Genomic DNA, 25,427 nt, shown 5'->3' on the forward strand with positions numbered 1-25,427 from the left:
GTTGTGATCAAATGTCCCCTCCCAGAGGCTACTCTCCCCACCCCACCTAAAATTGCAACACGTTACTTGAATCCCAATCCCCTGTATGCAGTTCTACCTTTTCCTTTTTCCACAGCACTGATCCTTTTTTTTTTTTTTTTTTTTTGAGACAGTTTTGCTCTTGTTGCCCAAGCTGGAGTGCAAAATGGTGCGACCTCAGCTCACTGCAGCCTTCGCCTCCTGGGTTCAAGCAATTCTCCTGTCTCAGCCTCTGGAGTAGCTGGGATTACAGGCACCCACCACCACACCTGGCTAATTTTTCGTATTTTTAGTAGAGATGGGGTTTCACCATGTTAGCCAGGCTGGTCTCAAACTCCTGACCTCAGGTGATCCACCCGCCTCAGCCTCCCAAAGTGCTGGCATTACAGGCGTGAGCCACAGTGCCCGGCTAGCATTGATCACTTTTTAACACACTACATCATTGACTTATTTATTTTAGGGTTTCTTCTGTTGTTTTTGATTTTTGTTTTTGCACGGAGTCTTGCTCTATCGCCCAGCCTGGAGTGCAGTGGCACGATCTCGGCTCATGCAAACTCCACCTCCCAGGTTCACGCCATTCTCCTGCCTCAGCCTCCCGAGTAGCTGGGACTACAGGCGCCCACCACCGCACCCAGCTAATTTTTTGTATTTTTAGTAGAGATGGGGTTGCACCGTGTTAGCCAGGATGGTCTCGATCTCCTGACCTCGTGATCCGCCAGCCTCAGCCTCCCAAAGTGTTGGGATTACAGGTGTGAGCCACCGCACTTGGCTTATTTTAGTTTTTATTGCATCTGTCCTCTCACCAGAATGTCAGTTTCACAGGTTAGGGATCTTTGCTTTGGTAGCGGATATATCCTGAGTCCATGGAACAGCACCTGGCACACAGTAAGTGCTTAATATAGACTTCTAAACAAAAGAAATGGGTTACCACATGGCCATTTGTTCTTACAGTTGCATATTTGAGTTGTGAACTGTTAGCATTATTAGTCACTGGACTCTTAGCATGACACAAATTATAGAATAGAGTTGGCAGGCAATAAAATTTTTGTGGGATTTAATTGAAATAAGAATTGTAAAAGTCACAGGTGTACTTCACTGTAGCAGCCATCGCTCCTTTCTGACTTGTAATATTTCTGCCCTCTAGTGGTTAGCCTTTTTTGCTAAATTATTATTATTTTTTAATTACACTGTACTGTTAGTTACAGAATCAAATGTCAAGGTTAGAAGGGACTTAAAGGTCAGCCAGTCTCATTAAATGTGGCGCAGAGAGCTAAGCTTCAGGGCATAAAAACAGCCGCATAGCTTTAGAAGTGGCGTCCTATCTTTCAGCTTCTAAATTTACTTTGGCAGAATAGTAATTGTCACATACCACTGGCCTCGATCCTTGCGCCTCGTTTTCTAGAGATAAGGAAATGGAGATGGAGTGAGGTTACGGCTGTAGGGCAACCGTCTTCATGTTGAGGAGCCATTAAAGTGAACGTAGTAAAAATCCCATCACAGCATCATTGGTGAACATGAGAACTGTAAGAATATTCAGATAGTTCATGGGTTAAACCACATCTCCAAAACAACCGAAGGGAGACAAATCTGGATGGTCCTGGACACTCGTTTCCTCCTTCATTTTGGTAATTTGGCAGAAAACTGGCTCAGCAGGTCCATGTTAGTCTAATAGGCAGAACCACCTCATTGCTATAGATATTTACAGTATTAAGGGCATGGAGATCAGTCTTTATTGGAATGTTGGTCACAGTGCATGTAAACCTCCATACCTGGCCTCAGCTGAGGGATAATTCGATTCCAGGGATGGCATGCACTCTACTACTTTCTGCTTGTATGTTTTTCCTGTAATAAACCCAAACTTATACCTGTATCACTTAACACAGTGGTGTGTTTTCATGGCCCTTTCTGAGCATTCATAACTGTACCCCAGAAATGTCCTGTTACAGAGAGGAAACATTGGTTCACCTGTCAAAACGGATGGCATATATCTTATGTAGATGTGATAATAGACTTCCAACACTGTCCTGGTATATAGAAACCTCTGGTTACAGCCATAGGTTTCCTAGTGCGTATGGGGTCATTTAACAAATAATGATTCCATTAACCACTGATAATTGTCTGACCTCGGCCCTGTCTTCTCCTTTGCATGAATCTTTGATAGTTCTAGTGTCAAAACAGCAGGTACAGTCAGCAGGGTAGAAAAGCAAACGCTATTTTCAGCGAAACTAGAAAACAATATATCGAGTAGGTGAAGAAGTTTCCAAAAGCAGTGGAAACCAAGCAGGGTACGTGTAGGAAAAGGCAGAGAGAGAGAGAAGTCCAAAGCTGCACATCTCAGAAATAGCCAGCAAAACACACACTTCTCAAAGGTAAGGGGTTTACCTTGAGAAGCAATATATATTTCTTTTGTGTGCAGTCTTGGGAATAGAACAACCAGGCTGGTGATGAGGGCATCTCACAACCAAGTTAGATTCTGTGATGCAAAAAACAGGCCACTCTCCTGAAGATAACAGTGATCAAATCTGGACGACATATAAAAAGCAAATACTTGCAGGTGTTTTAGTGTAACCGAGAGCAGCTGGATTCTTGTGGGATGTTGAGCTTTGGGAGAATGGAACAGCACCAGGTAAGTTTCCCATTTTCAAAGCCACTGGAGGGCTCTCCCTTTGGCCCTGGGGGTGTGGCGGTTGTTTGCAGGGCCTGTGCCTGAAGCTTGGACCTGCAGTCTGGGGTGTCTGTACACATGCATGGGAACTCCCAGTCGTGGAGCTGGAGGCAAGAGGAGAAGGAGGGCGATGGAACTGGTAGAAAGTGGACAGGTTCCAAGTGTTCCCTCCTCTTCTGTACTGTGGAATAGTATGTGTAGAATTGGTATTGTCTCTTCCTTCTTTCATACACCAATGAAACTATCTGGGTCTAGAGTTTTCTTTGTGAGAAGGTGTTAAACTACACATGCAATTTCTTCAATAGATAGAGGTCAGGAGATATGTTTCTTCTTTATTAAGATTTGGTAGTTTAGGGCCGGGTGCGGTGGCTCACGCCTGTAATCCCAGCACTTTGGGAGGCCGAGGTGGGCAGATCACGAGGTCAGGAGATTGAGACCATCCTGGCTAACATGGTGAAACCCCGTCTCTACCAAAATTACAAAAAATTAGCCAGGTGTGGTGGCAGGTGCCTGCAGTCCCAGCTACTCGGGAGGCAGAGGTAGGAGAATGGCATGAACCCGGGAGGCGGAGCTTGCAGTGAGCCGAGATCGCACCACTGCACTCCAGCCTGGGTGACAGAGCAAGACTCCATCTCAAAAAAAAAAAAAAAAAAAAAAAGATTTGGTAGTTTAGGTCTCTGAAGAAATTTTTCTATTTCACTTAAGTTTTTAAATGTATTGCATTAAATTCAGGAACACAATACATTGTTATTAACTTTAGTCACCATTATGGACAATAGAACTCTTAAATTTATTCCTGCTGTCTAAAATTTTTTACCCTTTGACCACCATCTCTCCAACACCTGCCCACCCCAGCCCCAATACCCTCCATTCTGCTCACTGCTCCATTAGTTCAATGTTTTAAGATTCCACATGTAAGTGAGATCATGCAGGATTTCTCTTTCTGGGCCTGGCTTATTACACTCTGCATAATAAGTCCTCCAGGTTTATCCATGTTACTGCAAATGGCAGGATTTCCTTCTTTATAAAGGCTGTATATATGTGGACCACATTTTCTTTACCCATGATTGGGATATTTCTCACACCGTGAGCTTAGGAAGACTTCATTCCTCAACAGTGGTTGGGATTCTGCCTCCACCCACTGACAGTAGGTGTTTATCCATTAATCTGTTGCTAGACACTTGAGTTGTTTCATACATTGGCTATTGTAATGAATGCTGCAATGGAGATAGGAGTGCAAACAGCTCTTCAGCATGCTGGTTTCAATTTCTGTGGATATATATATGGTATTCTGTGGATACCTAGTAGTGGATTGCTGGGTCATATGACAATAGAAAAAAATTTAAGAAGTAATGTGCCCAAGTAACAATGCATTTGATAAGGGCAACCCAGGTAAGACATAAGAAATGTCATAGAAGTTAAGGTACTCCCTGGAGTGCTTAAAGAAGGCGCTATATACGAAATAGCATTTGAGCTGAGCAGTGAATAATTTTTGTAGAAAAGAGTGCCTTCTCAACACAAGAAAGAGCAATCACTAAACTATAAAGGCAGGAAATGACAGTGTGTATGTGGATGATGGGAGCCGGCCTGGCAGCTGTGTTGGGGTCATGAGAGATCAGGCTTGGAGCTGGCAGGGTAGGTTGCGGGAGGCCCAAGGAGCGTGGGCCAAGCACGGGCTATGGAGAGATGACTCAGAGCAGAGAAAGCTTTTGAATGATGGATCTCCATGACCTGTAAAAGGGAGAGGCTTGGAGGCAGGAGGGCCTCTCTCGACGTGCTAAAAGCTCTTGCAGAGGGAGGGAGGGATTGGTTTGAGCCACTGAGAGGACGTGAAAAAAAGAGAGGTCACAGCTACTGGGGGACGTAAGTCTCTGGGATACAGGGGTACAGAAAACCAAAATGAGAAAGTCAGAGAAGAGTAGCTTTGAGAATTAGCCATGTTCAGAAGCCTGTTTGAGGTAACATAGAGCAACATTTGATGTCTGGGCACAGTGGCGCATCCCAGCATGCTTTGGGAGGCCAAGGCAGGAGGATCACTTGAAGCCAGGAGTTTGAGATCAGCCTGAACAACAGAGTGAGACTCTGTCTCTACAAAAAATAAAAAAATTAGCTGGGTGTGATAGTTGCATGACTGTAGTCCCAGCTACTTGGGAGGCTAAGGCAGGAGGATTGCTTGAGCCCACGAGTTCCAGGTTACAGTGAGCTATGATTGTGCCACTACACTTCAGCCTGGGTGACAAAGCAAGACTGTCTCTATAATAATAATAGAATATTTTAAAAATTGAAAATAGAAAATATTCCATGAAAATGTCCAGAAACGGTTATAGATTATAAAAATGCAGTGCTATTATGTTAAAGTCACTGTGAAAAATGAATTTGCGGATATTCAATGAAATCCTAAACAAAGTCCATACAGTTTGAGCACCCCTAATCTGAAAATTGGAAATCTGAAATGCTAGAAAATCCAAAACTTTTTGAGCACTGACATGATGTCACCAGTGGAAAATATTACACCTGACCTCATGCAATGGGTTGCAGTCAAAACATAGCCAAAACTTTGTTTAATGCAAAAATGTATTTAAAATATTGCATAAAATTACCTTCAAGCTATGTGGACAAGGTATATATGAAACATAAATTAATTTCATGTTTAGACTTGGGTCCCATCCCCAAGATACCTCAATGTGTATATGCAAGTATTCCAAAATCTTTAAAAATCCAAAATCCAAGACACATCTTGTCGCGAGCATTTTGATACGGGATACCCAACCTGTATTGCCAACTCCCTCCATATGTGGTTACATTTTGCTGGTCTTATGGCAGAAACTTGGCTTAGTGTAATTCTTAGTGGTAGCAGCAGAGGGCAGCAGCAGTAGACGGTTGGGATAGTCCTCACACCAAGTTAAGGGAAACTTCATTCCTCAGTGAGAATTGGGATTCTACCTCCACCCACTGACGGTAGATGTTTCCAGATGCTGGGGAAGAGATGACTGGCCCTGGCTTGCCAAGGAAACCGCAGATTCATCTACACCTTCCAGGTGGAAACTCTAAGCAAAGCAACAGGGATCTCTTTATTCCAGCAACAGGGATCTCTTTATCCACCAAGCAAAAAGAATAATAATAGGCTTGGCACGGTGGCTCACGCCTGTAATCCTAATGCTTTGGGAGGCCAAGGTGGGCGAATTGCCTGAGCTCAGGAGTTCGAGACCAACCTGGGCAGCACGGTGAAACCCCCTCTCTACTAAAAATGCAAAAAATTAACCGGGTGTGAGGGGTGTGCCTGTAATCCCAGCTGCTCAGGCCGCTGAGGCAGGAGAATTGCTTGAACCCGGGAGGCGAAGGTTGCAGTGAGCTGAGACTGTGCCACTGCACTCCAGTCTGGGTGACAGATTGAGACTTGTCTCCAAAAAAAAAAAAAAAAAGAAAGAATAGTTCAAGGTATTGAGTGCCTATTCTAAGAGCTGCATGCATGCTATGCCATTAATTGTCTTAACAACACTAAGAAGCTGGCATTATTATTACTATCCACATTTTATTGTAAATAAGTTTAAGTAGAAGCAACTTATAGATGGTGGATATCTTGCTCCTGAGTCCATTGGTTTAATTAACCCTTCCACTGTATTACCTGTCTACAAAGTGTTGTTATTCGAGTGTGTGTACGTGCACACATGCTCTCTGGTGCACACAGAGTTTTTGTTAGCTTATTTAGATTTTGCGGAAAGGTGAAGAACTTATGCGTGTTTTCATCTCTTTTTTTTTTTTTTTTTCTTTTGAGACGGAGTCTTGCTCTGTCGCCCAGGCTGGAGTGCAATGGCGTAATCTTGGCTCACTGCAACCTCCGCCTCCCGGGTTCAAGTGATTCTCCTGCCTCAGCCTCCCGAGTAGCTGGGATTACAGGCACCCGCCACCATGCCCAGCTAATTTTTGTATTTTTAGTAGAGACGGAGTTTCACCATGTTGGCCAGGCTGGTCTCGAACTCCTGACCTCAGGTGATCCACCCACCTCACCTCCCAAAGTGCTGGGATTACAGGCATGAGCCTCTGTGCCCAGTCTTCATCTCTTCTTTTAAACCAAAACACCGTAAGGCATTAACAACATACTTTGCTGGAGCAGTACTGTTTCAAGTGTGTTCCCCTCTCTGGTGTTGTCCATGAGCTGTTGGTCAGGGACCTGTGAGGTAAGCACAGAAATTGAGAGCATTTAGATACTTTGAAAGCAATTTGACAGATTCATTTTATGTCTATTGAATCTCATAATAAAAATTGTGGGCTTGTATTTTAATGTCTTTTTCATTTGGTTTTTCTAGTAATTTGAGGCTAGTTCCTTGCCCACAGGATTGCTTGAGAAGCACTGCAGTTGAGTTTATAACACACATGTAAAAGTCTAGGGGATTTTAGCTAGTTCCTTTCACAGGGGAAATGAAACCCAGCGCAACTATTAAGACAGGGAGGAGTTGCTCCTCTAAATCCTCCAACAGCTTCACTGATTGTCGAGATTAAAATACAATAAAGAGGGAGAAAGTGGCAGAGAGGGAGGAATGGGAGAAGAGGAACTCGAGGGACAGTCTTGACAACTCTTGCAGGAGGACTTGGGCCACGTCACTGTGATGAGTATAGGAAAAGCACAAAATTTAAAAGAAGCAAATGGAATAAGGAATACTTTTTCTAAAAAGAAAACCAAAACAAAACCCTGCTCTTAGATATGACTGCTGCACCTTTTGCATATACATTTGATACAGCAAATTATCCTGCAGTCCATGTACTAGGCTAGGCTTCCACATTCATTGAATCCATTCACTTATACCAATCGATACTTGATTTTCAACAAGCTGCAAGTCAGAAGTCGTCATTAAGGGTGGGGTGAGGTGGCTCACACATGTAATCCCAGCATTTTGGGAAGCCAAGGCAGGCAGATTACTTGAGCTCGGGAGTTCAAGACAAGCCTGGGCACATAGCGAAACCCAGTCTCTACAAAAAATACAAAAAAATTGGCTGGGCATGGTGGCGCACACCTGTGGTCCCAGCTACTCAGGAGGCTGAGATGGAAGGATTGCTTGAGCCCAGGAGGCCAAGGCTGCAATGGGCTGTGATTGTGCCACTGCACTCCAAGTTGGGCAACAGAGTGAGACCCTGCCTTAAAAAAAAAAAAAAAAAGATCGCCATTTAGGAATAAGAAAGAAAAAAAGTTCTTTTAGGAGAAGTAGCATGTCTTAGGGAAAAACAAAAATCAAAACAATAAAGGAAATTGTCACGGCAAATGTAAACTTTTTTTTTTTTTTTTTTTGAGACGGAGTCTCGCTGTGCTCCCAGGCTGGAGTGCAGTGGCGTGATCTCGGCTCACTGCAAGCTCCGCCTCCCGGGTTCACGCCATTCTCCCGCCTCAGCCTCCCAAGTAGCTGAGACTACAGGCGCCCGCCACCACGCCCGGCTAGTTTTTTGTATTTTTAGTAGAGACGGGGTTTCACCATGTTAGCCAGGATAGTCTCGATCTCCTGACCTCGTGATCCACCCGCCTCGGCCTCCCAAAGTGCTGGGATTACAGGCTTGAGCCACCGCGCCCGGCCAAATGTAAACTTTTAAAATGGGAGGGAGAGTTTGTTAGAGTAAAGAAGTCGGGGAAGCAGCATTGTTTGTTCACTTGCAGGCACTTTCTTTCTCTGAAGATGTAAACTGAAAAATGACTGGCTCGGTTTAGACTCAAGAGTACTTGCTTAGCAGTGCACAAAGATAAAGGAGATGTCCAACTATATAATATGATTTGCCAGGCAGTCTTCCCCAGTTGCCCCCAAATCTTTCTTCCCTGCCCCTCCTCTGTATTTAATACCATTTCCTTGGCTTAAGGCTCTCTTCACTATTAAAAAGCCAAAGAATCCTGGAAGGATTAATACATTCAACCAAATGGATCATTTGGTATGAGTTTACCAGATCCTCTCCAGAGAGCTTGATTTGATAAGAGGGATAGAGGGGACTGGAGGGGGCTCCAGGCATTCCTTCTTCAGCAAACATTTGAGTCCCTACATGCCAAGCACTGGGAACTCACGCCCCTACCCTCAAGGAGCTTGTAATCTACTGAAAGAGATGTGAGTGGATCCAGAAAACCATGCAGAGATCCAACGCTTTAATGTACACAGTAGGTGGTTACATAAGGGTTAGAGAAGAATGCATTCAGATGTGAGAGGTAGTAGAAAATGAGAAAGAATTAACTTGCTAATGCATACGTGGAGGATTTCAGAGCAATGGGAAGCAATTGCTCAGATAATGCCAGGAGGTGGCACAACTGGCATAAAAATAGGAACCTGAGACCCTGCACACCAGCCAGTCTTGGGGGTATGGACACGAAGCCAGGGATGATGTCAGGCTGTTCTGATTTGGCTCCCATTGGAGCCTATTAAGACTGATTAAGGACTGTTTACTTTGGAAAATCACATTTTGACTTCCATCCCTTCACATTTCAGCTCAAAACCAATGTTTAATTCAAGTTCTAGTAAGATTTAGCTCCCTCCAAATTAGTCATTGTCATTTTCATGACATAAAACTGCATTTTGGCAACAGGGCACAGACACATTCCAGCTCCTCAATGTGCTAGTTAAGCAAAATACTCAACTTCTCAATGCCTCATTTGTCTCTTCTGTAGAATGGGCATATCGGCACTATTTGCCTCACGAGGTTATCATGAGGATTAAAATGAATAAACCCATAAAGCACCTGTGATTACTTTGATTGCTAATCCACGCCCGATGGTTTGATGACCTGAGGGGCTGTTGCAGGTGGGAAGGCCTCTTCTCTCACTGTGCATAAGAGGGCCTGGGATGAGAAAGTTGAAAGGAAGAAGTAGCTAGCATGTGAACACCTGAATGGGTCTGCAGAGAGAGCTTGGAGCCACTGACAGAGGGATGGAACAAAGGTGCTCCCAGATCAGAAGCAGGTACTTGAGAAGAGGCTTCGGTAGAAACACAAGCTTTTAATAGGAAGAGAAAGTAACTTTCTTCAGGCACGTAGGAAGCTGGCAGGAGGTGTGGCCATGGGACCCCATCCTCTGTTGAGGATGCAGAGCTAGATCTTCGATATTCACTTAATGTTTCTTGAGCTCCCACTATGTTCCAGGGGCTTTTCTAAGTGCTTGGGTATGCCCAAAGCATACATAAAAAACATCCTGCCCTATGGAGGATAGGGATATATAGTCTAGTGGGGCAAACAGGCAACGAACAATGGATGTAATAAATAAGGACATTTATTTTTCAGAAAGAAAAGAGTTGATCAGGGAAATGCTGATTCGGTATTTGGGGGTGAGGTTGCATGTCTGTTTATTTCAGGAATGACAAGAGGACCAGTATTGAACTGGAGCCAATGAAGGAGAGAGTAGATGTGTAGTGGCAGAAAGGTGACAGGGTGAGAGATAGAAGTTAGATCACTTCGGTCACTGTGAGCACTTTGGCCTTTTCTTTAAGTGAAATGTGGAGTTTTGAGCAGAGAATTGGTATAATATGACTCACATTTTCAAAGAACTGCATTTGTTGCTATGTTGAAAATAGATGCCAGGGCATATGGAAAGAAATAGAGACAGAGAGCTATTCCTGCAATTCAAGCAAGGGATGATGACGATGACCAGGACCGGGGGACAGCAGTGAGTGGAGTGACAAGTTGTGGGATTATAGATATATGTTTAAGGTAGAGCCAATAGGCATTCCCCACAAGTTACAGGTGGGATGTGAGAGAAGATGGGAGTCAACTGTGACCTCTTTTATCGAACCTAAGCAGCCGGAAGAATGGCGAAAGGTGTACGTAGAACAGGCTTGGACTTGGTGCTTCTGAGATTATACGATATCCAGTAGAAGGGTCAAGTAGATGGCTGGTCCAGCTCTGGAGTACACCAGTTATCAATTAACTACCTCTCAGCTCCAGATCTACCTTTCATTATCTGCTCTGTGAAAATGGAGCTGGGCCGTGTAATAGCTTGACTTTGTCCTCTGGCATGATGTGAAAGTTTCTCAGCAGAGTGCACTGGAGGGATGCTGCAGGAGGAAAGGATTATCTTCCCAATCCTGGGGAATGCTTCGTGGCAGGCCCCTGCAGTGTGCATAGTCTGTGCAGCCCCCAAGTCCTGCAGTGAGCTGCAGCTGGTACCTGGCAGCTGGCAGCATAAGACACCTCTTATGGATGGCTTCCCTCCATACCTTTGCAGCAAGTGCCAAAGCACAGCACCAGTCAGCAGACTTTACAGCAAGTTCCAAGATGTAGCACCAACCAGCAGGCAGCTCCCTCAGCAACAGAGAGGGCCAATTCTCGTACCATCAGTGTAGCAGCTCAGCAAACCTTTCCACCTTCCCGTGAGCCACAGCTGCACCCCTTCCAGTAAGGTCTGGATTTCATCCCTAGAGTATGAGTGGAGGTCCTCCTCTTCCAGATTTGTTCTCTCCTTGAACACTCTGTCTCAGCCTTATGGATGGAAGAAGCTCCCTTTATCTGCTATTTATGTATCCTTTGGCATTTTCTTTAGCAATTGCTAGCCCATCATCCATTATTCCAGTCCCTGATTATATTAAACTGTTCCTGTGCAAACTACTCTGTGGCTTTTGCCTCCTGAGTGGACCCTGGCTGATATCTGGGGTTCAGCAGAGAGCTTCAGGCAGAATGTATATCCTTAGGAATTGTCAGAAAATAAAGGCACATGGAGCCATGAGATCACTAATGGAGTGGACAGATGGAAGAGGAGAAAAAAAGAGACCCCAATATTAAAAGATCAGGGAGAAAAAGAGGAATTTGCTTAAATGACAGGGAGGGAGCAACAGTAAGGCAGCAGGCAAATCAAGAGATTTTTCTGGCAACCAAGTTTAAAAAGTATATCAGGGAGGGAGTGATCCACCATGTCAAAGTCTGCTGATACATCAAGTAAAAGTTCTGAGAGATGAGCATGGGACATCATTGTGACCTTGACAAGGTCAGTGAGGAAGAAGACTAATGGAGGTGTTTTTAAGAGCGAATGGAAGGGGAAGAATTGAGACAGAGACCTTCAGAAATTCTTTTGAGAAGCTTTGTTGCAAAGAAAAGCAAATAAATGGTGGTAGCCGGGTGTGGGGGCACAAGGAGGTGGTGCCAAGAGGAAGAAGCTGCACGTTTCTGAGATTATGAAAACGGTCTGGTAGCGAAGGAATAATTGCTGATATGGCAAGAAGGGAGAGAAATGCTGGAGCCTCATTTTTAAGTAGAGGATGGTTGGCCTAGAATCAGGAGTGCAAGTGAAGGGATAATACACAGGGCCTTCGAGGTCTGCCCGAGGGCCAGATTGAAACAACCGAAGAAAAAGTTGGGCTTATCCAAAGGTGGAGACAGCCTAGACAAAGGGAAGTGTGACTTGGGAATGGAGCAGAATTGCCAGGAAGCCATGCCCTCCAAGCCAACTACAGCTACTAACAAGGCAGCTTAGCCAAGGAAAGCATGCCCCGTGAGTGCCTGTCTTCATGCTTTGGTGAACGGGGAGAGAATGAGACCCAGAGAATGGAGACCTGGAGAATGAGTACAACCTCCAGAGCAGATCACTGGGATTGAATCACCTCTGCTTTCACATGCTCTATGACAAAGGATAAAAACAAAACAAAACAAAACAAAAACTTGATTTCTTTCTATTTCACTTATAAAGAACGATCTTGATAATTATTACATATGCACCACAGGCTGCTGTGAGGATTAAATGAGTTAAGTATCTAAAACATGTAGAACAGTAGCTGACACTATATAAATAATGAGCACTAGATCATACCAGTTAGTATTTTTAATGTTGCTTTTCCCTTAGTTTTAGTTTCCTTTTTCTTTGTTTTTTGTGTGTTTTCTGTTTTTTGTTTTTGAGATGGAGTCTTGCCTTATCGCTCAGGCTGGAGTGCAGTGGCGCAATGTTGGCTCACTGCAACCTCTGCTTCCCGGGTTCAAGCAATTCTCCTGTCTCAGCCTCCTGAGTAGCTGGGATTACAGGTGTGCACCACAATACCCGGTTAATTTTTGTATTTTTAGTGGAGGTGGGGTTTCACCATGTTGGCCAGGCTGGTCTCGAACTCCTGACCTCAAGTGACCCACCCACCTCAGCCTCCCAAAGTGCTGGGATTACAGGCATGAGCCACTGCACCCGGCCTAGTTTCTTTTTTCAAAAATGTCTTATTTGAATTAAGAAAAAATTTTTAAGGTGGATATATCAATTTCTATACTAGGATAGCTGAAGTTGGGTCTTTAGGGAGTGATCTAAATGGAAAGTCAAGTATGGTAGCAACTGAGAACGTGGAAGTTTAGGTCAAAGTGGCCCAGAGTAGGGAAACCTCTTGTGGGCATAATAGGGTGACATGGTTTGGATCTGTGTCCCCACCCAAATCTCATATCGAACTGTAACCCCCCAGTGTTGGGGGTGGGGCCTGGTGGGAGGTGACTGGATCATGGGGTCAGTTTCTCATAAATGGGTTACACCATCCCCTCGATGCTGCCCTCATGATAGTGAGTGAGTGAGTTATCGTGAGATCTGGCTGTTTAAAAGTGTGTAGCACTTCCCCCTTCCCTCTCTTCCTCCTACCCCGGGCTTGTGAAGTGCCTTGCTCCCCCTTTGCCTTCCTCCATGGGTAAAGGCTTCCTGAGGTCTCCCCAGAAGCAGATGCCCCTATGCCTCCTGTACCGCCTGCAGAACCGTGAGCCAAGTCAACCTCTTTTCTCGGCCTCCCGTGCAGGTTTCTGTGACCATGAGACTAAGTCTTAGTCAAAGGATAGGAAAGGGATGTTTTATGTGAAACTTTGGGGTAATACTCTTCAAGGGAAGGGACCCTCCCTTCCCCTTTTTCCTGAAGGCTGGAATACAATCACAGGGGTGAGTCATTCAGAACCATCCAGAGACAACTCCATAGGAAAAACGGAACAACCAGATAGGTAAGTCCAGCCCCGGGCAGCTCGTCAGAACAGCCGCCATTCGAGCTTCCCCTGCTGCATGAGGGAGAAGGAGACCTGTATCTTGATTAAGCTTCTATTACTTTGAGACTCTGTTTTATGCAACCAAACTTATATCCAAAAAAATATCGATTTCCATAAAAATATGCCTGCAGGACCACTTCTTTGAATGCCATGAAACCCCTAGAACAGAGATGTGAGCAGATGTAAAGATGCCAATCTTACATTCGTAGGAAAGTGCAGCTGCAGAGGGCAGAGAGCCCAGCTCTTTGCCAATTAAGAAAAACAGACTTCATGAGAGGCCCTGCTCCCACAATCCTGGGCACCTTTGGCCTTCTGGTCCTGTTACGTTCATTCTTGATCTCATCCTCGTCTCCCTTCTTCATTGAGAAACGTAGACTTTCTTCATTGTTCTTCTCATGCCTAAGCTATCTTGCCACCAACCCACCTTCAAAATGCCTGCAACACAATCTAATTCCTCAGTTCTTTGTTTGTTTGTTTGTTTGAGACGGAGTCTCACTCTGTCCACCGGCTGGAGTGCAGTGGCACGATTTCAGCTCACTGCAACCTCCACCTCCAGGGTTCAAGCGATTCTCCTGCCTCAGCCTCCCTAGTAGCTGGGACTACAGGCGTGTGTCACCATGCCCAGCTAATTTTTTGTATTTTCAGTAGAGACTGGGTTTCACCATGTTGGCCAGAATGGTCTCGATCTCTTGACCTCGTGATCCACCCGCCTCGGCCTCCCAAAGTGCTGGGATTACAGATGTGAGCCACTGCGCCCAGCCATTCCTCGGTTCTTATAATTGACTCAATTATCCTGAGTTTAAATCAGAGGAAACAACTCTGGTCTCCTGAAAAACTTTCAACTCATTTCCTCCTCTGCATCTTCTCATTATTCTGGATTGGATTCCTCTGGTGTGTAGTTCCCAGAAGGGCCCCAAAATTATTTCCGAAACCAACAGACATTTTTTTCCTAATACACGTTCAGCCTGTCTTCCTCTCCCCACAAACATGTATTAGGCTCTTATTTATTCTTTTCCAGGGATCGTACCAGGTTCTAACCTATGCAGACACCTGCCCCTGCAAGTGCAAAGCATGAATGATCATGGGAAAAACTCTTCATAGGATGGAATCAGAATTTCAACACAATATAAAGAATTAAAGTCTAATTTCAAACAGGTAGTTGGCAGGTATCCATCAAGGAAAACTAATTTAGGACTTAGAACATTTCTGGAAATCTACATGCTAGGGTACCAGCAAGTACTCTTCATCCTCAAACATTCATTTATTTCCTTTCATTAGCACCGTTACAGACCTCAAGTAAGTTCAATAGGAAGCCACACTGACCTGATTAATTATTTTAAACAAACAATACAAAACCGCAGTTTGCATGTTGGAGATCCCACAGAGGCTTCTTTTCTTTGGATCACTGAGTAATTTTTCCTTGGTTGTAGTCGCTCAGGTCCTGCATGGAGCTCCGTGTTTCTTGGCCCTTTGCCTCATCACCAGGACAGTGGGAAACTCTCGACATTGATTAGATGAGTGATGTTATAAGAAAAAGGTAGGATTGTGTCAGAATTCACTGGCATTTCATGGTGGAATCTGGCTTCCTGTTGAGATGTGGATTTAGACACCACCTCTATCATTTGCCATCTGTGCTACTCTTAGTAAGTTAGTTAACCTTTCTGAGCTTTGAATTTGAAAAAAAAAAACAAAAGAGGGCACTGGGGGGGCATTAAACAGTAGCTGCTATGGTGGTGAGGATTACATGAGGGCATGATCACACTTCCCTGGCCGAATACGGCCCTATCTCAGGCTGTCTCTGCATGAACCATGCTCTTGCCCACTTTTCCCCACTTTGTAAACCAGCTCTCAAGTGGATGCCACATTGAAGAGTCTGATAAAGTATCACTCAGGCAACATTAATAAGCTGCTTTCTCCTGGGATATTTGTACTTTAGGCTGGATATGTCATTAATCAGTAGGGTGGAGTTTCAGGTATGAATGACAGAATGGAAGAGAGGAATATTGTGCTTGGGAAGTGCCAGAACCATTGAATCATACCAGCTGGACCAGTTTATTTCACTGTGATGCAGGTTCTACTCGTTGTAGAATTGCACAGTGAGGTTGACACCTGAGTAACTTTGAAAAGGGTGCCTTAGAATGCACATATGATAAAACCAAAAGGATGGAGAAGTTGTCTTGAAGGTACTGTGTCTGCTCAGGGTGTAACAATGGCTACAATTTAAAATTCCCCCTCAATTAGAAAAAAAAGTGAAACAAAGACCCAACCAAAAAAGTAAACACTATACAAAAATCTCTTTCGTCATAATGGCTGTAGAAACTCTGAGAATTAGTGTGTAGCATCTGCACATCTGAACGTTTCTCTATAGTCCTGGGAAACTTCCACATGGCGTGAGGGGACGACAGACCTGGGATCTGGAATATGCATAAATCTTGCCAGTAGCAAGGGAAGGATCTGGAAAAGAGAATAAAAGCCTCTCTTCTTGATCAGAGCACACCTAATCCCCTGTGGATAAAAAGCATGACTGTCATTCTTGGCCAACTGCACTTGAGTCTCCCAAATTCAGGTTGGGAAAAGGACTAGAACTTGTACAGCCCAGTGCCTGTCGAAGCCCTTTCCTGCACCTGTCCTCCAGAGAAGGGATGGGTGTTCCCTGATTACAGAAACGGAGTCCAGAGTGGGCAGGAGAATTGAAGTTGGGACACCAGCATGTGGAACCCATCCCTGCCTCTCCGTGGTGACCTGGACCATGGGAAGGCTTGGCTATGTCCTTTAGCCAAATTCCTGGGGTCCTTGTGTAGTTTTTTTTTCTCTCTCTCTCTCTGAAGAGATTCCTAAAAATTACAGTTTTACTTGACTTTTAACATAGTATTAAGGACACTCTTATCAGTTTGAAACAACTTACCATCTTCTCTCAGCCTTCTAATCCCATTACTTCCTCATGTGGGGGTATAGGAGGGAGGGGAATACCAAACTATTTTGTTTTCAGGGAAGAAAGTGAATATGCAAAATTTTTGTTGTTGTTGTTTAATTTAAGCAACTGACTCAGGAAACACTTGACCTATTCACCTTCTCCTTCCTGGAACACTGGACTTGTTTTTCATAGGAGTCTTCGTGTTAGTAGGGTTGGATGGATGAGCTCTGTGAAGATAATCCCAGGCTGATTACTGTAGTCTTTGCAGAGCCAAAAAGAAAAGCAAAGAGGAACTGGGCGCACTGACTCATACGTGTAATCCCAGCACTTTGGGAGGCTGAGGTGGGCAGATCACTTGAGGTCAGGAGTTCGAGACCAGCCTGGCCAACATGGTGAAACCCCATCTCTACTAAAAACACAAAATTAGCCCGGCATGATGGCGGGCACCTGTAATCCCAGCTACTCATGAGGCTGAGGCAGGAGAATCACTTGAACCTGGGAGGCGGAGGTTGCAGTGAGTCGACATCGCACCACTGCACTCCTGCCCCCCCCCCCCAAAAAAAAAAGGAAAATGAAGGAGTCAGGAGGAAGGGTGGTTAGCTAAGTGGCAGTGAAAGGATGCGGATGTCTGTGAACATGGTGGGTGGCAGTGGGGGGCACACTAAGCATGGAAGTCTCTCTCCTCAGCAGCGGCTGAGTGCCCACTGGAACATTCTAGGGCACGGAGCAGGAGTACAAACATACCACTGTCATGGCTTCCTTCTTGGCATCTGGGTGCTGAGTGCCAGTCTCTTTTAGACTTGGCCCATATTTGTAAATACTGGGAAAAAAAAAACACAAAATGGACTGGCTCACAATATTTTCTGCTCATCCTGAAGGATGAAAACTCAATATTAGCAATTCTATGCTGAAGACAAGTTCAGATCTTTCATAAGCTCTTAGAACCAAAGATTTATTTTTTTCCTGGAAAAGACCTTAAGAGACTATCCAATAAATGTTAATGTAATTCCTATTTTATAGAGGAAGCCACTGAGGCCTAGACAGATTAGATGATTTAATTTTCCCAAAGGCTTGCAGCCAGTGAGGGGTTGGGTTAGAAATCCAAATCTCTCGTTGAACCTGGCAATGCTCTGTCCTACATTTTGTTACCTCTCTGGCTGACGAGTGATCATGATGAATTGCAAAAAACAAATTACTTCTATGCTGGGAGGAGGTGGTGAGGAACAAATGGGTGGTTACTTGCAAGGCTGCCAAACTCTGCATGGAGAATCTTGTGGGTGTTTTTTTTTTTTGTTTGTTTGTTTTGTTTTGAGATCGAGTTTCACTCTTGTAGCCCAGTCTGGAGTGCAATGGCGTGATCTCAGCTCACTGCAACTTCTTCCTCCCAGGTTCAAGCAATTCCTCTGCCTCAGCCTCCAGAATAGCTTGGACTACAGGCGTGCACCACCACGCCCAACTAATTTTTGCATTTTTAGTAGAGACGGGGTTTCACCATGTTGGCCGGGCTGGTCTCCAACTCCTGACCTCAGGTGATCCACCTGCCTCGGCCTCCCAAAGTGCTGGGATTACAGGCGTGAGCTACCGTGCCTGACCGTGAGTGGTTCTTAAAACCCTATCTGAACATTAGAATCACCTGAAGAGCTATGACCAAGCAGACGAATTCAATCAGAACCTCTGGGTGTGAGTTCAGGGTATCTATACTTTATAAAAGCTCCCCAGGTGATCCTAAGATGCAGCCAGGGCTGAGAGCCTCTGTTCTAAAACTGTGACTTTTTTTTTTTTTTTAATTAAGAGATGGGGTCTCAATATGTTTACTAGGCTCGTCTCTAACTCCTGGCCTCGAGTGATCCTCCCATCTCAGCCTTCCAAAGCGCCAGGATTACAGGCTTTGCCACCTCACCCAGTCTAAAACTGTGATTCTTAAAAGGCAGCAGTTTGCAACGTTTTTGGCATCAGGAATGGTTTTTGTGGAAGACAATTTTTCCATGCACCAGGGGTCAGGGGGCATGGTTTCCAGATGAGTCAAGTGCATTACACTTATTGTGAACTTTATTTCTATTATTATTACATTGTAATATATAATGAAATAATAATACAACTCACCGTAATGTGGAATCAGAGGAGCCTGAGCTTGTTTTCCTGCAACTAGATGGTCCCATCTGGGGGTGATGGGAGACAGCGACAGATCATCAGGCATTAGATTCTCATAAAAAGCATGCACCCTAGATCCTTCACATGCACAGTTCACAATAGGGTTTGCATTCCTGTGAGAATATAATGCTAGTACCCATCCGTGGCCTGGAGGTTGCAGACCCCTGTGATAAGGGACAGGTGGAGGGCAAACAAAGCCTCACCGAGAGATGTGGCCCCAGTGAGCATGCATTAGGCTCAGCTGGGGGGCTTGCTGGATCCAGCCTCAGATTCGACACATCTGGGGTGGGTCTGAGGATTTGCATTTACAACAAGTTCTCTATGTGATGCTGATGCCGCTGAGTGGGGGCCATACTTTAAGAACTGCTGACCTAGAGGTAACGTGCCACACCACACCTGTCCAGTTCCCATCCTTAAAGATTGCTGTATCACTCAGGTGAACTTGGGGTGCACAGGTGGGGAAGATGGTAGCTCTGATTGAGAATCCAAGTGAAACCGATTACAGAACATACAACTCTGATGGTGGAGGGTGTGACATCTCTCAGGAGTCTCAGGGCAGGTAAAAGTTACCAGCTAGCAACCCAGAGCGTGAAAACCAGAATGAGAAGCTGATATTTGTTTCCTGTGCTGAAAGTAGAGTTTCTTGAAATGCACACTAGGCCGGGCGCGGTGGCTCAAGCCTGTAATCCCAGCACTTTGGGAGGCCGAGATGGGCGGATCACGAGGTCAGGAGATCGAGACCATCCTGGCTAACACGTTGAAACCCCGTCTCTACTAAAAAAAAAAATACAAAAAACTAGCCGGGCGACGTGGCGGGCGCCTGTAGTCCCAGCTACTCCGGAGGCTGAGGCAGGAGAATGGCTAAGCCCGGGAGGCGGAGCTTGCAGTGAGCTGAGATCTGGCCACTGCACTCCAGCCTGGGAGACAGAGCCAGACTCCGTCTCAAAAAAAAAAAAAAAAAAAGAGAAATGCACACTAGAACTGGTTAATTTCAGAAAACAGCCATGCCATAAGAAGGCTGTAAAGCGGCTATTTGGCACCACGGCAAGCCAGCAACCAGAAGCAAGACCTTTATCTTGGGAAACCCAGTTTCCAGGAGCTTGGGGGCCTGTTTTGACCTCCACAGGGCATGTTCCCAACTCCCACACCTCATAGGGCAATTGCCAGGATTTCAACCATAGGATGGAGTCTGAGAACATCTGATCTCAGAGAGAAGGCAGCAGGAAAAAGAAAACACATTGAGAGTGGTGGCCCCCAGTTCTTCAAATAGAACAGCCAGGTCTCACCACTCCCTGGGTTCCACTTCTTAAAGATGAACCAGGCCTGACAGGCAAGGCCACCATAGCTGAAAGGAATGATGTTTGAGCAGGTAAAAACCCAACCAAAGGGACAGTTCCTGAGTGCGTGGACAGTGTTGGCAGTGCAGTGGGTGGCAGTGGTGCATAGTGAGAGGCTCCAGTGAAGTAACTTACTATAGTGGCTGCTGAGTAGGAAGGAGAAAATGGAGAGGAATCTCGAATGAACCTATGAGATGAGGTCAGAGCCGCGCTTCACCACACCTAAGAAAACTTCCATGAAATGATGGAATGTTGGTATGTACAATGACCTGGGAGTAAAAAGCCGGGGAGAGGAAAATTCTGGGTCTCCAATGGAGTCATCTCCCTGCCAGGACCCAACCGATGAGCCTCCGACAGACCTTCGAGCCACACTGCATGAATGTGGAAAATATCAAGACAGATCCTCCCAGACATTCAAGTGATTCCTTAACAGGCAGATGCAAGAATTTTGTGTACCACAGTAACCTGTCCAGGTCACAAAATCCTCTTTGTGAAGTGTCTGCCTGTAGCCAAGGCAGTACTTGCATGGACTTCCGTGACACAGAGTGCCCGAGGTGCTGGGAGAGCCTTCCTGTGGATTGAAGATTTGACAATGATGTCCTCGGACCAGCTTTTGTTCCCTCAGATCTGAACTGCTCCCAAGTCTGTGGATCAATGGAATGACACTAAACGGCACAGATACACCACATCACACAGAATTTCGGGGGATTTAACTTATCTGAACATATCACGTATGAAAAGACTTTTTCCGAGACCTGTAGCTGAGTCAAGGATGTGGAAATGCAAGGAAAGAAAGTACAAGGAGGCTTTAGCAGGGACAGGGAGGGTAAGGTTTCCATGCAGACTTCTGCCACAGCAGACTCTTTGGGCTGTTTGGGCCTGGGCTTGAATCGCTTCACAAGCTCTGGCCTAATTTCTACAGAGCTTTTCAACACGGAGGATGAAAGGCATTCCGGAGCTGAAAGGGATTCTGTCCTCCCGCAGTACTGGGGTTGTCGGTGGCACCAACAGCACAGCAGCCGTCTGCCGACTCCTGACAGGCTTAGGAAGGTGCCTTTCGTGCCACTACAGCTCCATGTTAGCAGCCGCCCGTGGAGAGGAGGGAATCGTTTCCAGGAAGAAATACAACTCGTCTTTTTGCTTTCAATTTCTCTAGAATGAGCGGACTCAGAATGGTGGCAAAAGAGGCAAAATGAGAGTAGGCGTCTCCAAAATGTAAGGCTGGTGACTGGAGCAGGGGCGAGAGGAGCAATGCAGCTCAATTACCTGGGGAGCTTCAAAAAGATTTTTTGTTTTTGTTTTTGTTTTTTTAATGGTTGTAAAATGTATGTAACATAAAATTTACCATTTAACCATTTTATTTATTTGTATATTTTTGGAGATAGGGTCTCTCTCTGTTGCCCAGGCTGAAGTACAGGGGTGCAATCTCGGCTCATCAACCTCCGCTTCCCAGGCTCAAGCGATCTTCCCACCTCAGCCTCCCAAGCAGCTGGGACTACAAGTGCACTCCACCATGCCTGGCTAATTTTCATATTTTTGGTAGAGATGGGGTTTTACCATGTTTCCTGGACTGGTCTCGAACTCCTGGGCTCAAGTGATCCACCCACCTCAGCCTCCCAAAGTGCAGGGATTACAGATATGAGCCACTGCGGGTAGCCCATTTTAACCATTTTAAGTGTACATTTCAGTAGTAGTTGGTACATTCGCATGACTGTGCAACCATGACCACTGTCGATCACTAGAACCTCAGTTTTGTTTTGTTTTGAGATAGGTCTTGTTCTGTTGCCCAGGATGGAGTGCAGTGGCATGATCTTGGCTCTCTGCAACCTCTATCTCTTGGGTTCAAGCGATTCTCATGCCTCAACCACCCAAATAGCTGGGATTATAGGTGTGTGCCACCATACTCGGCTAATTTTTAATTTTTATAATTTTAATAGAGATGGGGTTTCACCACGTTGGCCAGGCTGGTCTTGAACTCCTGGCCTCATGTGATTGCACACCTTGGCATCCCAAAGTGCTGGGATTACAAGGGCGAGCCACCACACCTTGCCCAGTACTTCAAATATTTTAAATTATAATTTTTTAATGAAGATTTCATTCAGTAAAGCCATTGAAAAAGAATGAGATTGTTCTTCTGTTCTGATGTGCAGAGATGTTAAAAATCCTTATTAGAGATTTAGAGAAAAACAGCAAGCCACAGAACTGTGTGTATAGTACATGTACTGGATGTGTATGCACTCAGATGACTTCAGGAGGAGAACACAAATTGTTAATGGTGATTACCTCTAGAAATGGGAGTGAAGCTCTGGAATGGAAGGAATTTTAACTTTCATTGTATACTTTTTTTTTTTTTGTACAGTTTAAGCATTTTAATAGATGCCTGTGGTGTTTGCATTTAAACGTTTTCCAGCCACCTATTCTGCCTGAAATCGATGCAGATAGTATGGAGCAGTGCCTCAGGACCTGTTCATGTTGGGATGCCTTTTTGATTCTGACACACTGCTATGTTTAGAAACACCGCTTTGTAACAAGATCTTCCAGACAAAGATTTGGATGCCCAGAGGGGTCTTTGGTGTCAGAATATCTATATTAAATGAATTGTGTCATTATTCAAATCGTATTCAATAAACACGGGAAAAATTTTATAGTTGGGAGTAAGGATCAAGACAAGGCGACTTCTACTATACGCAGGGGTTCTTAACTTTTTGTGTGCCATGTTTACTGCTATGATTTGAATGTGTCCTCCAAATTTCATGTGTTAAAAACTTAATCCCCAAATTCATATTTTAATTGGAGTTGGGGTCTTTGGACAGTAACTGGGATTAGAGAAGTTCGTCAGGGTGGGCTCCTTATGTCAGGACTGGTGGCTTTATAAGACAAAGAGGAGAGCCCTGAGCTGGCATAAACCCTCTTGCCCTTTGTGATGGTGAATTCTGTCAACTTGATTGGATTGAAGGATCCTGGGTGTGTCTGTAAGGGTGTTGCCAAAAAGGGTTAACATTTCAGTCAGTGGGCTGGGAAAGGCAGACCCACCCTTAATCTGGGTAGGCACAATCTAATCAGAAGGCAGAAAAATGTGAAAAGAGAAACTGGCTTAACCTCCCAGCCTACATCTTTCTCCTGTGCTGGATGCTTCCTGCCTTCGAACATTACACTCCAAGTTCTTCAGTTTTGGAACTGAGACTGGCTCTCCTTGCTCCTCAGCCTGCAGACAGACTATTGTGGGACCTTATGATTGTGTGAGTTAATACTTAATAAACTCCCCTTTATATATATATAAGCACACATAGTTCTGTGGCTTGCTGTTGTTCTCTAAATCTCTAATAAGGATTTTTAACACCTGTCCACATCAGCACAGAAGAACAATCTCATTCTTTTTCAATGACTTCACTGAATGAAATGTGAAAGAATGAAATCTGCAAGAATGAAATCTGCATGTGTGTGTGTTTATGTATATACACATATATACACTTATAAAAACAATACTTAATAAACTCCCCTTTATATATATGTGTATATATACACATACATATACACACACACACACACACACATTCCATTAGTTCTGTCCCTCTAAAGAACCCTGACTAATACACCCTCTCACAGTGTAATGACCTTTGCCAGGTTATGCCACAGCAAGAGGACTCTCACCAGATGCCAGTGCCATGCTGTTGGACTTCCCAGCCTCCAGAACTGTAAGAAATGAATCTCTGTTCTTTATAAATTACCCAGCCTCAGGTATTCAGTTACAGTAACACAAAACAGACTAAGAAATATATCTTTGGCAATCTGGTGAAGCTAATGACCAATTTTGGGAATAATGGTCCCCCTCCCTGCCCAATAAGGTTCTTTTTCTTAAAGAAATGATTTTTATTACCATTATTTTTGAGACAGGGTCTTGCTTTTTCACCCAGGCTGGAGTGCAGTGGCATGATCATAGTTTGCAGTAACCTCAAACTCCTGGACTCAAGCAATCCTCCCACCTCCGTCTTCTGAGTAGCTGGGACTATAGGCACACACCACCATGTTTGGCTAATTTTAAAAATTTTTTTTGTAGAGATGGGATCTGGTTATGTTGTCCAGGCTAATCTCAATCTCTTGGCCTCAAGGGATCCTCCTGTCTTGGCCTCCAAAAAGGTTTTTAAGTGTGCAAAATATATGTATATAATTACAAAATAATAAATTATATTGAAATTAGCAATAAAACAATGTATAAGCCCTTCATTGAAGTATTAAATAACAAAAGCTGTTTGTGGTCTACTGATTTCCATAATCTCAGAGGAGTAATGAGTGTAAATGCCACTTTAAGATATTGCAAAACCAGTGATGAGATCTGAAAATAGATGTGAAGCCTAAGCAAGATGGTAAGACCTCATCTCTACAAAACATTTTTTAAAAACATTACCTAGGCATGGGTCCACATGAGTAGTCCCAGCTACTCAAGAGGAGAAGCAGGAGAACTGCCTGAGCCCAGGAGTTTGAGGCTGCAGTGAGCTGTGTTCGCACCATTGCACTCCTACAGAGCAAGACCCTCATCTCTAAACAAAATTTAAAAAAAGATGAAAATAGATGTGATTTCTATTGATGATAAAGTCACAGATATTGCTTACATAATTCTGATTTGTTGTCATAATCAAAGAAAATGCTAAATTTCCCTTAGAGTTAGTGAAAATCAAGACGCATTTTTTTTCTCATCTAAGTTCAGAGACTTAGATGGCCCCAAATTCATACTCCAGGCTGGGAGCCACTGGCATAACTGACAGATGAAAGGAAGAGAAGAATGGACACAGAGAGATTGAAGGTGGAGAATGAGAGTGGGCTTGGAAGGAATGAGATTCCTTCTCATTCCTTCAAGATGTATCTTTCCCTCTGACTTGGTTTCCCCATGCAAGGAAGAGGAAGTAGTTGGGTACAGCATATATTAGGTCATCAGGAAAACAGGTAAGGAAGCTTTCCTCAGATGGCCTCAGAGTGAATGAATGGATGAATGAAAGCAAGAGGTTGTTGTAAGCAAGTAAGGGAGAAACCCAGATGTTACAGGAAACCGAAGAAGAGAAGATCTGGAACTAATCTGAGGACTGAGCCAGGGAGTCCAGGAGAGCAGAGGCCAGGGGCTAGATGGAGTGAGTGAGCATCCGTTTCTGCTGTCCAGGCTGGCTCACCTGGGGACTTTCTTCAGAAATTCTGTGCTGCAGGAGGAGACAGCAGATTGAAGTGACAGCCTAGTGGGTGGATTCTTTGAAAGATGAGGAGGAGTGAGAAGCCTTGTGTGTGCATCAAAAAAATAAATAAATAAAATAAAGAAATAAAGAAAGAAAGAATAAATAAATAAGGCTAAATGGTAGATTTCTGAGTGGAGAGTGTGTTTGAAGGGGCCGAGGGAGGGGACTAACATATGGGG

The 25,427-nt window shown here is 44.6% G+C and overlaps 2 long non-coding RNA genes across 2 annotated transcripts; one reads left to right on the forward strand and one right to left on the reverse strand.

The window, feature by feature from the left end:
• Positions 1-14,307: 14,307 nt before the first annotated feature.
• LOC103883477 lies at positions 14,308-20,924 on the reverse strand. Its single transcript, XR_645710.4, has 4 exons — positions 20,162-20,924; positions 18,642-18,697; positions 17,283-17,358; positions 14,308-16,765 (listed from the first exon to the last, which is right to left on the reverse strand). It is a non-coding gene; the product is annotated as an uncharacterized LOC103883477 (long non-coding RNA).
• LOC116275435 lies at positions 20,769-23,963 on the forward strand. Its single transcript, XR_004184522.1, has 3 exons — positions 20,769-20,852; positions 20,949-21,241; positions 23,651-23,963. It is a non-coding gene; the product is annotated as an uncharacterized LOC116275435 (long non-coding RNA).
• The last annotated feature ends 1,464 nt before the right edge of the window (positions 23,964-25,427 follow it).

The sequence above is a fragment of the Papio anubis genome, chromosome 6 (assembly GCF_008728515.1).
Source record: "Papio anubis isolate 15944 chromosome 6, Panubis1.0, whole genome shotgun sequence".
NCBI lineage: Eukaryota > Metazoa > Chordata > Mammalia > Primates > Cercopithecidae > Papio > Papio anubis.